At 38.0% G+C, this 15,114-nt stretch overlaps 1 long non-coding RNA gene across 3 annotated transcripts in view; it reads left to right on the plus strand.

The window, feature by feature from the left end:
- The window catches only part of LOC147581906 (uncharacterized), a 32,067-nt gene that overhangs the window by 3,921 nt on the left and 13,032 nt on the right, over positions 1 to 15,114 (plus strand). The window lies entirely within an intron of this gene.

Genomic DNA, 15,114 nt, shown 5'->3' on the forward strand with positions numbered 1-15,114 from the left:
CATTGGGCTCTGTGCTGACAGCTCAGAGCCTGAAGCCTGCTTGGGATTCTGTTTCTCTCTGTCACTCCCCTGTTCATATTCTCTCTCTCTCTCTCTCTCTCTCTCTCTCTCTCTCTCAAAAATAAATAAACATTAAAAAAAATAAATAAAAAGTAAAAGAATTTCAAATTAAACTCTACAGTTTTCTATTTCCAGCTATTCAGCAATATACTATGGTGTCTGGGAAAATGAATAGAAAACATACTTTTGGTAGGTTGACAAGATCGGAAGCGGAATGCCTTGCTTATTATGTCGATGGGATGCTAAACACTCTGAGTAAGAACTTGAGGCTCTATTAAGATGGACTTAACACATTATCATCACTTAAGAAAGAAAAACATATGCTTGCTCTAATAAGATAAGAAATTTGTGTGTGTTGTTGCCCAATTGCTTATTAAGTTTCCGTGGATTGCAAATGAACACTATTGCTTAATCATGAACCAAGGAGAGCTCTTTTGTGCTTTGTAGTAATGATGACATTGAATTTATTTAAGATATTTCTTGTGATGAGATCACTGGACCTTCACACCGTCTCAGTTATTCTAACGTGCTGGAGTTCTGGTTCCACAGCTTCTCCGTCTGGAGACACAATGTTTTCCTATGCCATAAGTCCCAAGTTTTCTCTTCTCTTGACTGTATCTAACAGTGTGTAAGGAAGGATCCAGAAGAGAGAAAGACAAGTCCCAGGAGCAGGGTTGACGGGTCTTAGCAGCTGATAAAAGTTGAAAATTACTACTGTGCTATGAGATAGATGAGAGATGTCATAGCTACAATCATCTCTTTGGACAGAGGAAAACTTGGCCTCTCAATGGCTCTTAGAAGGTTTGTCTAACAATTTCACTGAAAATTCCCTCAACTTATTTGTCTACATGGGAATTAGGATCTACTCTATAACAAAACCTCCCTTGAGTGGCCGGTCTCAGAACACATCACGTGGAAATAGAGGGCCACCACTGCCGATGCAAAGCTGCCTATTTCAAGTGGGGGTACTCAGCACTGACACCACAGTCCTAACTGTTTTGTTCCTTCGATTCACTCTTTTCTACTGTGCCTTTCCCTATTTTCTCTTCTGTCTTTAATCCTGCATCCTCCTGTTTCAAAGCAGGTAATCTTGACTTCTATTCCACAAAGGAATAAAGTAAAAGCCATCAGATTAGATATCCTTCATTCAGATACACAAGCTTACTCACACCTCGGTTCTTCTTCCCTTTTGTTTCAAAGGAAGAGATTTACATCCTCTTAGGCCTCTCCTTCTGCCTTCCCAGGATTTCTTATTTTGATTATCCCCTCTATCATTACTTTCTCTCTCTTCTCCTTCCTTTCACTTCTCTCAAAATCTCCCCCGTCTCCCCAGCCTCTTTCCCATTTTAAAACCAACCAAAGGAAATTAAAAACAAGCCTCTCAACTCCACCGCCCACTTCAGCTATGGACTCTCCCACCTTTCATAGCAAAGCTTCTTGAAAGAGTTAACTTCAATCACTCTCTCCCTTTTCTTACCTTCCACTTTCTGCCCAACACATTTCATCTAGTTTTATACACAGTTCCACTGAAATTTGTTACCAGTCAGTTATGACTTCCTTGCCCTTGAGGGTCAATGGACATATTTTTTTTTTTCTGTCCTCATACTACTTTGATTCTCAGGTGCACTGGGTCTTGTGAGCACTCCTTTTTCTTCAAAAGTTTCTTAACTTCCCTCGCATTACTTAGCCTTGAGACTAGTTGGTTGGTTTTCCGTCAGCTTTTTTTTGTTTGTTCATTTTTTAGGGTTTCTTTTTGCTGGCTCCCCTTCCCCTTAACTACTTTTTAAATTTTTTTTAATTTTTTTTTTTTTTTTTTTTTTTTTTTGAGACAGAGAGAGACAGAGCATGAACGGGGGAGGGGCAGAGAGAGAGGGAGACACAGAATCGGAAGCAGGCTCCAGGCTCTGAGCTGTCAGCACAGAGCCCGACGCAGGGCTCAAACTCACGGACTGTGAGATCATGACCTGAGCCGAAGTCGGACGCTTAACCGACTGACCCACCCAGGCGCCCCCCCTTAACTACTTTTTAAAAATTTAGAATGTCTCAGGGTTCTCTACTAGGCCTTTTTCCTGCCTCTTTACCGTCTCACTTTGAGATCACACCCAGGTCCATAACTTTACTTCTGGCCTACATGCATATGGTTCCCAAATCTAGAACTAGCCAGGTTACCTTCTTGAGCTCCAATGAAACATCCAACTTCTAACCAGATACCACTGGATGTATAACGTGTATAAAATTGGCTTGTTTCTCTTCCCCTGCTCCTCATCTTGCTCCTACCCCAGGGTTCCCTCTATCAACATACGGCCTCCCCTTCTTTTGGTGGTTCTTGGAAACAATCTGGAAGACAGTCATGACCCTTGCTTCTCTTTCACCCCTGAAATATGCAGCCTATTATTTTAGTCTCCCAAGTATATCTCTTGTAGGCTTCGATTTCTTCCCAGTCCCGTTGCCATTGCTTCCTTGACTAAGCCAGAGACTGACACCAACACTCCCAAAATAGCCTCTTTCCTGGTTTCTTTATACCCCACTGGCTCCATTCTACTCGTCCCAGTGTAATCAGTGATTGTTTAAAAACGCTGATGTTATTTCATCATGTTCCTCTGACAACTTCCATTGTCTTCCCATTGCCCCCTTAGAATAATATTTTTTTAAAACATGGCTTACGAGGCCCTCCACATTCTGACTCTCCTCTGACCCCTCCGTCTCACCCATGACATGTTCCAACTACACTGGACTGCCTTCAGTTTTTAAAGAAGCCACAATTTCTTTTGTCACTGGATCTTTAAATATGCTGCTGGCCTCTACCTAGAACATTCTTTCAAAGTACACATTCTTTTAACTATTAGTTCCATTTTACAGATATTGGTATAGACAGAAGTATAGAGATGTAATAATTGATCTTCTCTTATATATTCCCAGAGCAGTTTCTACTCCCCTCATTGTTATGAACATCTCACTTATAAGGTATTTGCAAAATGTCTATACTCCTTGTTAGAATCTATACACATGAGGGGCGCCTGGGTGGCTCAGTTGGTTGAGCATCCGACTTCAGCTCAGGTCATGATCTCACAGTCCGTGAGTTCGAGCCCCACGTCAGGCTCTGTGCTGTCAGTTTGGAGCAAGGAACCTGCTTCGGATTCTGTGTCTCCCTCTCTCTCTGCCCCTCCCCCACTCACGCTCTGTCTCTATCAAAAAATGAATAAACGTTAAAAAAATAAAATATTTACAAAAAAGAATCTATACACATGAAGGCAAAGACTTTATCATCCCTGTTCACCTCCATTTTCTCAGCATCTGACATGGCACCTGAAATATACTGGGTCTTCAAAACATTTGCTGAATAGAGGCACCTGGGTGGCTTAGTTGGTTAAGCATCTGACTTTGGCTCAGGTCATGATCTCACAGTTTGTGAGTTCGAGCACCATGTTGGACTCTGTACTGACAGCTCAGAGCCTGGAGCCTGCTTCAAATTCTGTATCTTCCTATCTCTCTGCCCCTCCCCCACTAGTGCTCTGTCTCTCCTTCAAAAATAAATAAACATTAAAAAAAATTTTTAAGTTGCATAAAAAACCATTTGCTGAATAAAAGTTTCCTGTATGTTTTACTCATTCACTTCTGGAAACTACCAAGTAAAAGGCAATACACTCAGTGTGAGAACTATAAACAACCTAAATGTTAGCACCCAAGTTTTAGAAAGGTGCTTTACATTACTAGCATAATAATAACATAAGACAAATGATATTTTTGAAGCACTATGCAAATCCAGAGCAGCTAAAAGTCACTTCTAACTGGAAGATTCAACAAAAGTTTAAAGCATAACATGGCCTTTGTAGTAAATTTGAAGTATTGAGATAGGAATATGGGACTCTGAATAAATGTCCATGTGACATGGTCAGAAGCTGACCATGGTGAGATTTGTCAATTTAATAAGCTCCAACTGTATTGTCCAAGTAAAGGAGAATCAAAAGAAATGTTTGGAAAGAAATGCTAATCAGAATTGTACTTTGGAAAGATTATCCTGACAGCAGCAAATGACTGGAAGGTTGGCAGAAAGACCTCTTAGATCTAGAAGAGAGGAAGGAAGGGAGTCGGAGTTGGAAAGTAAGTGTAGGAAAGACAGATTCAACAAACCTTGGGGGAAGGAATTCTATAGAGCAGTAACTGAGTTCAAGTTTAATACCTACTTTTTACACCTGAGTAAGGTTAGAAAAGATTTTCATTTTCAATCAAACTTACACTGGCTTAAAATAAGAAATACATCAATGTGGTTGGTTTTTAATGAAAACTTGCTGATACTTAATAAATTCAAATAATGAGGCACCGACTTGAAGATAAAAAATTCAGATGAAATTTCAGAAGAAAATAAAAAGTGACATCTTTAAAACCCCAGATACAAGGTGGAAACAGACTGCCTCTCTGAGGAGTATATTTAGCCCCTCTAAAATACGCAGTGACCTCTATAGAATTCCTAAGAGGAGAGGCTGGATCTATTTTAAACCACTGTCTTCTTTCTAGCCTCTGAGTACAATGTCAGAGCTCATTAGATATTCAAGTATTTTCGCAGCCATGGTAATAACACAACCTGTTACAACTAAGCCAATATAAAAAGGGTCTGGAAGGAAGATCACTATACTTCACTAGCCTCTCTAGAAGAAGCATTAAAGGAAAAGATGCCAATTCCATTAAGAGCTAATTAACTCATTGTACTTGGCTTTGCTTTTCCAGGATCTCAAACATTCTCTGACTGCAGATAAATTAAGCACAATAATTACAATAAAAGACATTTTGAGCCATCTCTCCCACTGACTCTTACTTATCAAAGCAAAGGTAAAACTTACTCACCCAGCAATAATTTAACATAACCAAATCAAGCTCTGTGCTACGTAGGCCCTGAAAGTACAATCAAAAATAAAGTCTGGTCCTTTTTATCTTCAAGGATATTGACATTTTGGGACAGGAGACACAAAAGGGGTGAACTGGTAGTTGATTGAAGAAAAATAAGACGAACTAAGCAGGTTTGGGGAAACGACTTTGTAAATAAATGAGAAAATAAAACTTTATAGAAGTTATGATAAAAATGTTTGCAAGGTACAACATGGAATGGGGTAAAAAAAAAAAGTTTTCTATGTGGGAAGGACAGACTTAACAGAAAGAATGCAAGCATGTTGCATCTTAAGAAATCAGAAAATCATTTTGTCTTCTCTAAAAGAATGAGTTTAGGTTGGATGATCTCTGCGATCACATCTAGCTTCAAAATTCTGTAATATTCTGTTATAACGTACGCGTTCATTAAGCGTTTACGTCTAACCTGGAGGAAGTCTCTGAGAAGAAAGGGAAACAGTCGAGTCATTATCCTATAGTGCACTTTGATGGAAGAAAATACATACTGTATTAAATGACTACAAATAACAACGTGCTTGGCAAGATGACCATATTGTCTCAGTGTGTCTGATCTCTTGTTCGATAAAAACAAATGTCTATTTCACATCTTTTTTCCATTCAAAATTGTCACCTTCCTCTCCCTGTCTTTCCAACCCCTTGACACACTCCCCATCTGCCCATTTATCCATCTCTACCTAGCAGTTTCACTTTTAAATATAAAAACAGGTAAAATGAATATTATTTTTAGGAAAATGCAGATATCACTAGAGCTAACCCTCGCCAAGTAATCTGAACAGTCAATATTTTACTATCTTAGAATATGTTTTTGAAGAAAAGTTAAAAGATTTTATAAATGGGCACTAGTGTCATTTGCCAAAATGATGTTAACATTAGCCAAAGGAACACAAAAGTATTGATTTCAATAACCAAGAGTGAATATTTCTGGCAACTACAGTGTTTCAGCAGTAAATATTTTAAATGCACACTTAATTTAACGGACAGAACACAAATGTGTACTTATGTGACCATACTAAAGCATCCCCCCGTGTTGTCTTTTCTATCAGGACCTCATTAACATTTTTACTTATCAGATTTCTTTTTTAACTTTCTCCGAAAACAACTCCTTTTCCATGTCCATGCAGAATACCTACTATCATGTGAATATTCTAATATATAATTACTGGCCCACATCTGTGGGGAAATAGGTGCAACTTACATAAATGGGTTAGAAAAAAGCTTAGGGTGGAAAGTCGCCACCAAGAGGCAAAAGTACCAGAGCTTAGCTAGCGAGATATTGTAATAGGATCACAACTAACTTGTTATATCACCTGCAGGAAATTAATTTCCATGTGATGCCAATATCACAAACTCCAGTTGCCCCCCACCCCCAGACCCTTTGCTTCTTACACACACAAGTTAATGATGACTGTCTGATTGTTTTCTCCACGTTCATGTGTGTAAGATCTTGTTTTCTTCACATGGGTAATATCTTGAGAGCTCATTAAATATGGAGACAAAACCCCTCTTTGGGTCTCTTGTCTCCTCCCAGACATTAGCCTCTTTTGCATTCAATTCTGCATCTGCCCTCTTGCTGGACAAGAGAGAACTCTAGACTCACAGTCTGCGACACACATCTTTTTTATTTTTTCAAAATTGTTGCTATCCTCAGAATTTCAAATTTCTTTGAAAATTGTTTTCTCCCAGGGCACATCAGTGTTAATGTCTCTGATCTGCATTATAGAACATCGAAACAGAGGAGGTAATGATAGCAACACAATTGAGATGGCTGTGACTGAGTCTGATAAAATTAAAGTTTTCGTAAAGACTAAAACTTGAGGGGCACCTGGGTGGCTCAGTCAGTTAAGCATCTGACTCTTGATTTCACCTCAGGTAATGAACACATACATGGTCACGGGACTGAGCCCTGCTTGGGATTCTCTCTCTCTCTTTCCCTCTGCCCCTCCCTTCTCCTGCTCCTGCTCTAATATGCACTCTCTCTTTCTCTCTCTCTCTCTCAAAAAAAAAAAGTTTAAAAAAATCAAAACTTGAAAATGTGGCTCTATGTGCATGCTTATCCATAACCAAATGCATTAATCATAATTCAGGCCTCTGCTTTTGATGCCATGCATAATGAACCATGCTTCTTAATGTTTCCTCTTTCCATTTACTATTTGGTTTATGAGTCAATTATTGGATTTTGAGGGGTTTTATAAAGGACTGATAATAAAAATTGATTGCAAAGTACTCTGAAAGCCTCTCCTGATAACTGTTCTAGAGAGAAAAACAGGTTTTTACTCTTCATAACGTTTCCCAGTAGATTATGTATTCCAGAAAGAGTGTACATGTAACATAAATTCCTAAATTTTCTTAAAATGTATTTTAAGGATATTGTCCTTTACTTCAATTAAAAATCTAGTATTTGCCTTGAAGCATTACTGCACTGGGAACTATCAAGAACAATAACAGTATTGGCAATTATTTTGATTAAATTAAATCACTCAAAGTTTCCAAATAATTACTAATACACAGAAGGGGATCTAATTTCTAATTTAGAAGAGACTAAAAATAACCTAAGTAATTTCAAAATAAAATTTAAACTCCTACTGATTTCTGGAAGTTTGGCCTGCATAATTATTCAAGAGTAAACTGTTATTTTATTTTTTTTTAATTTTTTTTTCAACGTTTTTATTTATTTATGGGACAGACAGAGACAGAGCATGAACGGGGGAGGGGCAGAGAGAGAGGGAGGCACAGAATCAGAAACAGGCTCCAGGCTCTGAGCCATCAGCCCAGAGCCTGACGCGGGGCTCGAACTCACGGACCGTGAGATCGTGACCTGGCTGAAGTCGGACGCTTAACCGACTGCGCCACCCAGGCGCCCCTAAACTGTTATTTTTATAAAATACTTGAACACTGTTTATTAAAGACCTATATAATTTATTGACCATTATAGTATACATGATTACATAACCAATTTGTTCCTCCACATGTTAATCAACCTTAATTAATAGCTTTTTTAGGCTAATGCAATTTTTATATAGGTCTTTGGATACTAACAGAAAAAGAGTAATTAAGCCATTTGATAGGTCAAGAAAAACTATTTAAGACAATTTTCCTGAGAAGCCAACACATAATAACACAATGCTGATTTGGATTTTAGAAAAGTCAAAGTCTGGTTGTGTCTATTTAATTGGGAACCATTATCAAATCCGGTAACTCCTTCGTATCTTACTTTATCTATTGAGAGACGCTGGTAATAAATTGTAGCTTCCTTCAAGTCATACTAAACAGGGAAGTTAATTGAGAGGTATGAGCTACATAAAACAGGCACCATGTTTTCTACTTTTCATTTTAAGTCATGAGCCCTTAAATCCATGAGGCACTGAAGACATCAGATGACAGCTGCTTCCAATCACTGTTCAGGTTCTTGATCCAGAACCAATTGCCCTGATTTATACACTATGTTCCGATCAGTTTCTAACCTTTTTATTACTGATGACATTTGTCATTCTTCAATTTATAATCTAACTTGGCCTTTCTGCCAGATATTTTATCCTGTTTTTCCAGTACGACCTTGACCATCGCTTCCGGCCTGGATTTTTCTTCTACGTTGCTTCATCTTTCCCAGAGTTATGCATTTAGCCCAACCTCCTGTGGGTGGCGCTCCTGCCTGAGTCTCCCCAGCCTGAAAGCAGGATCCAAGGGCTGCTTCTTCGTCTGCCAGCAGTGCCCTGAAGAAACAACTTTCCCCACAGGCAAAGGCCATGATATGGTGTGGTGGGAAGGGCATCAGGCCTGCCAGACAAGAACTCCCCTGGCAGCCTACCTGAGATTCCAGCCAAGGATCATAAGTGTTGCTCTTTAAGATAACTTTGTTTTCAGAATCCGTATCCTCCTAACTGCCATTCCTACCTTTTTCTATTGAAATAATTGTTTTCCTACGTGATTATTGAGAACTCAAGGTTTCTTAAGATTTCAACAATTGTGTTATAGCAGAACAGATGGTGATCGGTAAACAAGATTTTTATGTTTCTTGTAATCTGTCTCCCCTTTATTCTGTTTTACTACTGAGAAAGAAGTAAGTATTTACGAAAGTTTTCCTCTCACTAACAAGAGACTGTACGTGCACCAGGGGAGAGTGGCCCAGGGGTGATGGTAACAGAAGTGATAGAAACTAAGCAGAATGAGAAAAATCCAAATGGACCCAGGGAACAGTATCAAGACTGATCCTCACCAGATGATTCGAATTCCTAAAATCTGGGACGTACTGAGTTTTTGTTTCACTGTGGAGGTTGCTTTCCTTACACATGCCTTCTGAGCAGAAGTAGATTTTAACAAGATTAAGCCTTCTGTTGCCTGGAAAAAAAGAATACATTAATTGGTAAATAAATCATCAAAATACGTTTCATTAAGTACGTAAGCACAGAAGCACAGCACTTTCTGGAATAAAGGGAGTCCTAGCCATGTTGATTTGGGGTCAGCAGGGATGAGGTGCATCGAAGGAGAGGGTCTGGTCCCTCTCCTTGAGGTAGCCCATGGCTGCTGGAGGACTAAGAATGGCCTGTAATAAACATGGGGATATACTGGGAAGAAATCACCAATATTAAGAGATGAATAAAGGAGAGGTTAAGGGGAGATCTTCATCAACTTTACCATTTTGGCAAGGTTTACAGTTCATTTGTTCTAAAGATGTGTGTTCCTTGAAGAACACAGGAAGAAACCATGGAAATATACACATAGGAGGATGTCTTATAAAGAATAGTTAATATGTACTCCCAGTCCCAGCCTCAAAATTCGGATGGCCTGGAGTCCACTCTCCCTTCTCCTCATATTCCTGATGCACACACATGAGGACACCCCAACCTGAAGGTTTCATCTGGCTCCAAGACCAGCTTGACCACCCCATACACCTGCAGTGTGGGGACCCTGTTAACAGGAAATTCTGGAATCCTAGGTAGCTAAAAAGAAGGGATCCAGGTCTGGATGAACATGTTCTTTTGGCCACTTAACTCCTCAAATTGGGAGGGGCAGGGCAAGAAAAGGCAGGTACCCTTAAAAGTATGGAAATATAGCCTCTTCCTTCCCATCCCCCCACCAGTGACATTACCCTAGTGTTATAAATACATGTGCACAATGTTCATTTAGAGTGACTTTCAGTTTAGTTCAAGACATGTACAAGACTTTATTAACACCACCTAGAAAAATAGGGAACATCTCAGTGAATGAGAAAGCACTGTATTAAGTGTGTAAGTATTGGTAAAAATTGAGATTTCTTTGGAAGAAAGGTCAAATGTGTTCACCTCTGCTCTTTGGATCATAGAATAAACAAGTTTACAGCTTAAAGATCATGTTTCATTTTGCAGAGAAGAGTGAAATTGAATGAGTTTCAATATCTAGATAGTATCTTGTACCTAGTAGCAGCATATAAATATTTACTGAATGATGAAATTATTACCCAAAACTAAAGAAAGTGAGAGAGCCAGGAGACTCCTGATTCCCCGTAAGTTGTTTTGCAGTACCTATCCCCGTGTTTTCCCCAGCCATATTCAACAATGCATTAAGACATAATCATAGCCTCATAGGTCCAAAAGCCAATATGTGAAGGGACAGGGGAAAGCAAAAAGACTCTTCTCCCAATCACAGGAATATGTCTTTGTGCACTTCTAGTTAAGAAGAAGAACACCATAGTTCCAATCCTTTTAAAGGGTATAACAAAATGACCCTGGCAAAAAGGAAGCCATGCTAACTGTCTGCTTAAAGGGGGCTAGAAGAAGTATTTTAGCTTCTTTAGCCCAAATACACACAAAAAAGATATTGAATCATACCCAAGTGTACCTAAAACCTCTTTCTTCTAGTGAATTATTGGACAAAAATCTGGCCTACTATCACTTCCTGGTTCCCTCAGCAAATGGCCTGTGCCAATTTTATTTTATAGTATCAAACATTTTATCTAAATACAGTAGTTACTTGAGACAGAGGACTGGATTCAGTAAGTCTTTTATTAGCATTCCATTGTTTAAAAAAAAGAATACAACTACAGATCGGCTAAAAGCATGGAGTCATTCTCTACGAAACCAATGTTCCAAATGTAATTCCATCTGCTTGATACTTTGACATTTTAGGTCTGGAAAAGCACAGGGTGAAAGATGGCAGAGAGCAGGGAAATTTTAGTTCGGAAGTGCAACAGCTCACTTAGAGCTTCACGAAAGCAGAACACAAAACCACTGTGACTAATACATTTTTCAGATGTATTAAGTAGAAAGGCTCAGAGGCAAAGGAGAGACAAGAGGCAAACACAACTGGCTCCTGCACCAGCTCTTCAGGATTCTGGTGTGATGCCCTAAGATTATTTTCATAGCTGGGCAAGAATGATAGGTTGTAAATGTATAACTCACTGGCAAGACAATACTTTCTGAAAATAGTATTTTCTACTGAGATATCAACAACAAAAAAATGGATATAAGGGTTACAGCAACTGTTTCTCTAGATAGGGTGCACCTGTTTAAGAAAGAAAAATGTCTAAAGAATTTGTTCTCCAATTTCACATCCCTTGACCTTTGCGACCATTCACTTCACAGTGCTAATAAGGGACAGCCCAAAGTTTAAATCAATCTGTACTTGGAAAGTATATTGGATGTTTATTCATCCAAACCAAATAAAGTTCTCTTCGAAAGACAGTCAAAACTTTTCCTTATTTTGCACAAATATAACTGGAAAATCCATATTGAAAGGGCTAGATACGTACTATTAAAAGTATGTGATTGTTGCTTACAAAATAATACCTTCTTTTTTGGTAACAGCTTTACTGAAATACAATTCATGTATCATACAATTCACAAACTTAGAGTGTATAACAATGGATTTTAGTATATTCACAGAGTTGTACAACCAATCAACACAATCAGTTTCAAAGCATCATTATCACTCCCAAAAGAAATCCTATAGCCTTTAGTTATCACCCCACCCACCTAGACTCTGAGCCCTGTCATAGCAAACTACTAATTTACTTTCTATCTCTGTAAATCTACCCATTCTGAATACTTTATATGAATGGAATCTCATAATATGTGGTATTTTGTAATTTTTCTCTTAGCATAAAATTATTATGGTTCATTTATGTTATAGCATGTATCAGTAATTCATATTTATTATTGACTGAATAATATTCCACTATATGTATTAAATCACATTCTGTTTATCCACTCATTAGTTGATGGACATTTGGGTTGTTTTCACCCTTTGGCTATTATGAATAATGCTTCTATGAAAATTAGTGTATGTATCTTTACATGTATAGGTCTTTATTTCTCCTGAATATATACCTAGGTGTGGAATTCTTGGGTCAAATGACAGCCCCACGTTTAACTTTTTGAAGAATTGCCACGTTGCTTCCCAAAATGGTTGTACCATTTCACATTCCTACCACCTATGTAATGAGGATTCAAATTTCTTTACATTCCCACCAAGACTTGTCATTATCTGACTGTTTGCCCATTTCGTAAATGGTTTATCTTTTCAGTATTGAACTGTAGGAGTCCTTCCTATATTCTAGATACCATCCCCTTAACAGATGTATGATTTGTAGATAATTTCTTTTATTAACAAGAGTTGTCTTTTCACCCTTTTGAGACTGTCCTCTGAAGCACAAAACAATTTAATTTTGGTAAAGTCTATTTAATATTTTTCTTTTGTTGCTTATGTTTTTGAAGTGTATCTAAAAAACCATTGTCAAATCCAAGATCATGAAGATTTATCCCTATGTTTTCTTCTAAGAGTTTTATAGTTTTAGCTTTTTTTAAAATATATTTGAGAAAGAGAAAGCACACACATGAGTGGAGGAGAGAGGCAAAGGGAGGGAGGGAGGGAGGGAGGGAGAGGGAGAGGGAGAGGGAGAGAGAGAGAGAGAGAGAGAGAGAGAGAGACTCTTAAGCAGGCTCCACACTCAGCACAGAGCCTGACATGGGGCTCAGTTCCATGATCCTGGGATCGTGACCTGAGCTGAAATGAAGAGTCAAATGCTCAACCAACTGAACCACCCATGCACCCCGGTTTTAGCTTTTATACTTTGGTCTTTAATATATTTCAAATTAATTTTCATATGCAATATTGAAGTAGTAGTCCAACTTCATTCTGTTCAAGGTGGATATAGAGTTGTTTTAGTGCCATTTAGCAAAAATACTCTTTTTCCCATATTGAATAGTGTTGGAACACTCACTGAAAAACAATTGACCAGAGATACCTGGGCTGATTTCTAGACTTTCAATTCTATTGATAGATCTATATGCCTATCTTTATGCCAATACTATGTTGTCGTGATTACTTTCATTTTGTAGTTGGTTTTAAAATTGAGAAATGTAAGTCCTGCAACTTTTTCTTTCCCTAATATGCCTTGGCTATTTTGGATACTTGGCTTTTATATATGCATTTAGGGATCAGAATGTCAGTTTCTACAAAGAAGCCAGCTGGGATTCTGATAGGGATTGTGTTGAATTTATAGATCAGTTAGGGAAGTATTGCCATATTAGTAATATTAACTTTTCCAGTTCATGAACACAAGATATCTTTCTCTTTACTTAATTTATTAGTTTCTTTTTAGAATATTTTATAGTTTTCAGAGTATTAGTTTTTCATATATTTTGTTAAACTTATTCCTAAGCATTTTATTCTTAATTTTTTTTATTATTTGTTTATTTATTTGAGGGGGGGGGGGGAGAGAGAAAATATCTTAAGCAAACTCCATGGTCACCAAGGAGCCCGATGCAGGGCTCAATCACATGACCCTGATATCATGACCTGAACCAAAATCGAGTTGGACACTCAAGTGACTGAGCCACCCAGGCGCCCCAGGATCTTATTATTTTTAATGCTATTTTGAATGAAACTGTTTTCTTGACCTTATTTTTGAATTGGTCACTGCAAGAGTATATAGAGTAGAATATAAACTCTTATATATGCATACAATATGTTGACTTTTATATCTTGATCTTGTTGCCACAACCTGGCGGGATTTGTTCATTAGTTCTAATAGTTCCTTGGTGGATTCCTTAGTGTTTTCTATATACAATATCATGTCATCTCAAATAAAAATAGTTTTACTTCTTAGTAATGCTTTTTAAATACTAATTCACAATATTTTAGCATTAAATGAAACAGCTGAATGTATTATGACCAGATGTAAGAACTTAGACAAGTATCTGGATTTTTCATTTTTATCAAAATCTACTTTCTACTAATGTATAATCATCTCTGATAAAACATTCCTTTTCTCTTCTTTTTGTTTTCTGTTCTTTAATATAGATTACTTAGAAAATTGTTTCTTCTGCCCACTTTACTTCTTTACAGTAAAACTATTGCCTTGCTGCAAAAATAGAGATGTAATACCATTTATTTTGAAACAATTATATCATTTAATCAGTCGCAGGGTCAGTAGTCTTTTTTTAAATATTTATTTATTTTGGGGAGACCGCAAGCAAGGAAGGTGCAGAGAGAGAGAGGGACAAGGATCGGAAGTGGGCTCTGTGCTGACAGGCTAACAGCAGTCAGCTTGAACTCACAAACCCCGAGCTCATGACCTGAGCCAAAGTCAGACTAACTGAGCCACCCAGGTGTCCCACGTCAGTAGTCTTTGATTCAGTAAAATAAACTTCTTTATAAAATGACTTTACACGGAAATCAAAAGTACAGAAAAGCAACATCATATCACTGTGCAGTAAATTTGTACCAATATAGGTAAAACAATAGAACATCCGTCCACAAAAGACCAATGAAATGTTTGATGTACATATCCCCCGTATCACAAAATGTAATAACTGCCACATACGGCACCTTTTCCCGTCCACGTAGAAAACTGCTTCGGTCATCACTTTGCAACACATTGAGTAGAAAACTACAGCATCTGGCACAAGACTGATACAAAGCAATAAAACTTAGTGAAGAATTATTTAACGGATTCTGTGGATACTGAGGCTTTCAACACGTCTCTCTGTCTCTGTACAAAACGCATCTATCATTCCCATATGGCTCTCTTTATTAGGATTACGTTTCTGAGGCACTCATTAAAGAGTTTAGCTGATGTGTTACCCCAGAGGGGATTGAGGTCAGGGGCAACCTCTTGACCCCAGGATGCGGTCTCCAGAGCCAAGGAATATTTCAAGGAGGGAGACCATGAAGTTT

The sequence above is a fragment of the Puma concolor genome, chromosome B1, assembly GCF_028749965.1.
Source record: "Puma concolor isolate L17-30 chromosome B1, mPumCon1.1.hap2, whole genome shotgun sequence".
NCBI classification, from domain to species: Eukaryota; Metazoa; Chordata; class Mammalia; order Carnivora; family Felidae; genus Puma; species Puma concolor.